Raw genomic sequence first — 3,231 nt, 5'->3', positions numbered from 1 at the left:
TTAAAAGCACAGATATACTAGCAAGAATACATAAAAAATTGATTTAGGTTTGACTACTGTTGTCTCTATGTTTTTGACCAAGAGGACTAGAAAGAAGGCAGCAAGGTAAAGTTTTTTTACCTTTGAGAAATGGAGAAGGATTATTTTTTAGCTAGAAGTATTTTTCAAAAAGATTTTGGAAATCGTTCGGAGAATTACCAAAATCTGAGTGTGGCCTTACGTGAACCTTACGTGGCTATATGATTCCACGTGAATTTATTTTAGTAAAACAATCCACGGTTTTTTCAAAAATATTTCAAAAACTCGAGCGAAAAAAAGATGTTTCAAACCCCTTATTTTCATTGAGTACCTTTTTTAACCTCCACGAGTCCCAGGTAGGGTCGGAAAAACACCAAAATAGAAAAATCAGTCCCTCGTAGGGTGCCTTTGGAAAATTTGGGGAAAAAGTAGAAAATTTGAGAACATTTTGGAATTTCAGTCCTATTCAGCCATTCAGGGTCACTTGACGTAGGCCAGATCATACGAGTGCCCCCCCCGGGCTTAGGGAGACCCAGCCTTCCTTACCTTCAGGGATATTTTCTGTTGAATAATATTCACCCTCGAAACAGCAACTTCATAGATTGTTAAAGGTCACAACAGCTTAATCATGAGTACAAATTGTAAGCACTAGATTTTCAGAATCCCTGGTAACCTTGATTTTTCAATTTTATCAAGACAATTGTCTGCGCAAGAGCTTGGTTTGGATCCTGATTCCTTGACTATCTATCTCGTATCTATCCTGTGCGTGCTCGCTGCGGTGGTGGCAATAATTACAACATTCGGTGATTCGGATCCGATTTTGTTTGCCAATCAAAATGTTCGAATAAAAAAAGTGAAAAATAGTTTGTCAAGCTGATGGGATAAACTTTCGAGGGGATTGAATTTCGCGGATTTCACGGATTTGGGTGTTATCTGCGAAAATCCGCGAAATTAAGTCCCAATGGAAATTTGAAAGGGCCTCATCCGCGAAATATTTCTAAACAAAACTCAAAAAATGTCAAATAAATACTATTGAATGGTTACTGGCGTCAAAGAGACGCTAATAATGTGTATTTCAACCAACATGCATGATTTGACAGTAAAAGTCACAAAATCGTGAAAATATTGTCACCCGCAATAGTGCCACCCGCAAAATTAAGTCCCCGCGGGGGGAGGGGGGCACTCCAGGTAAGTGACCTACCGAACGTGTACCCTGAGTATCAGAGGTCAAGTTTTCAAATAGAAAATATTAACCTCTGAGGACACTGTAATTTAAATGGTACAAAAAATAGCTGTTTTTGCACGTCAGCTTTACACCCCTGACTAGTTTTGAAAATTAAAGACTCCTAAATGTCTACTAGGCCCTACACTGATACCTGTGGTTAAGTTAAAAGGTCCGTTTTCGGACCCATGCTGGTCCCGTAACTGTAAAAGGTATACTTAAAGAGATATAAGCTTTTGAACTGCGGTCCTAAAAAGGACAATGAATTGTCCTAACTGAAAGGATAATGAGTTATCCAAGATCAATAAGTCTTGATAGGGTGCTCCGATCAAGTCGAAATTTGGTACACATGAAGAACCTTATCCTACAACAAGATTCCAATTATAAAATCTTGTAAAAAGGTCCAAAAATGGACAATAAATTGTCCTAGATGTTGTAAAGTATGGGCAATTAATTGTCATCAAAATCAACTTTAAAACAAAAATTCATTCAAGATCCTCTCAGATCAGGCTCTAAATATCTCAAACATAAGATGATTGAAATGAAAATCGTTGAACGGCCCCTCTGATGGACAATCTGTTGTCCTAAAGGCAAATGTATTTAAATTAACCACTTTTTGTGCTCTAACGCTAGGGATTCAACTATTTCTATCTTTTCCAAAATAGTGCCAAAACTATTAGCTTATATAAGCTAAAATTTTGCACAAAACTGTATGAATGGTTTACAATTAGTGTCCAGATAACAAATTTTGGTTATTCGGTCCCAAAAAGGACAATAAATTGTCCTTTTTGTAAAATATAACAGTTAAAGTATGGACAATTAATTGTCCTAAATATGGACCATTTAACCTATATCTGACTCTAAAACAGCTACAGCTGGTACTATTATACCCCAAATCATGATAAAAACATGAGGGATAAGTCAAAACGGGCCATTAAATGGACAAAATGTTGTCTTGTAGTTGCGGTAAAAATAGATAGACAATGGAGCTTTTAGATATCATTTGCAGGACAATTTTTTGTCTAACTTTGGACCCTTTCACATTCAAACTAATTTAGTATTTCTTAGTTTATATTCTTACAGTATAAATTAGGAGAGTTGTTCCACTCTTTTTTATTATAGCTCTACCTTTTTCTAAAGTCGTAAAGATAAAAGAAAAAATTCCTCTTTTGAAGAGCTAAAAGACAACAATTTGTCCAAAAATGGACCTTTTATCTGCCCATTTTACTTTTCACATTGCAGGTTTTATGTTTAACCATAGTGTTTTTGTGTTAAAGATCACTTGATAGTTTCAGTTTTGACCACTTTCATAATTTAGATACTAAAACTAACGTAAAATTAAGGACAACTTTATTGTCCTATTTTGGGACCCAAGAACGTAAAAAGTGGGCCTTTTTACTATCAGGAGTTAAAACAACCATTCAGCTTTAGTTTAAACTAGGTTTGGTATAGACTAAGCTTAAATGGCCCTTTTTAGGACAATCTTTTTGTCTGGACAACAAATTAGCCATATTTGGGCCATTTAACCCCCCTGGAGTGATTTTAACCATCTTTTACCCTTTCTAATGTTAATATAGAGGTTTTCTGAGATTTTCCCTAATTTTTGATGTAATTTGGGCAAGTTATTACAAAAACCTTATTTTAAGCCATTTTTGGCATGGAGCATGATTTGTACCATTTAAATGACAGTGTCCCTGAGGACGAGGTTGGGTTTTCCAATCGAATTTATTCGCACTGTGATACTCACGGTACCGAACGTGCGGCCCATAAGGGTAGGGTTTTTGGACTTTGGAAAGTGCACTGTAAGGGTTGATTTGAGAGCAAGTGGGAAAAAGTGCACTGTAAGGGTGTAAAATTTGAGAAAATACCAAATTTTGAGGTAAAATTTTAGAAATTTCAAAAAATTTTGCCCTGAAAATGGTAAAAAAAATTTGAAAAATTGCACTATAAGGGTCCGATTTTAGAGACCTGATTTTGGCCGAACGCACGGT

The sequence above is a fragment of the Clytia hemisphaerica genome, unplaced genomic scaffold (genome assembly GCF_902728285.1).
Source record: "Clytia hemisphaerica strain Z4C2 unplaced genomic scaffold, Clytia hemisphaerica genome assembly, whole genome shotgun sequence".
NCBI lineage: Eukaryota > Metazoa > Cnidaria > Hydrozoa > Leptothecata > Clytiidae > Clytia > Clytia hemisphaerica.
The sequence above is the reverse complement of the archived record's forward strand: the minus strand, read 5'-3'. Positions refer to the sequence as shown.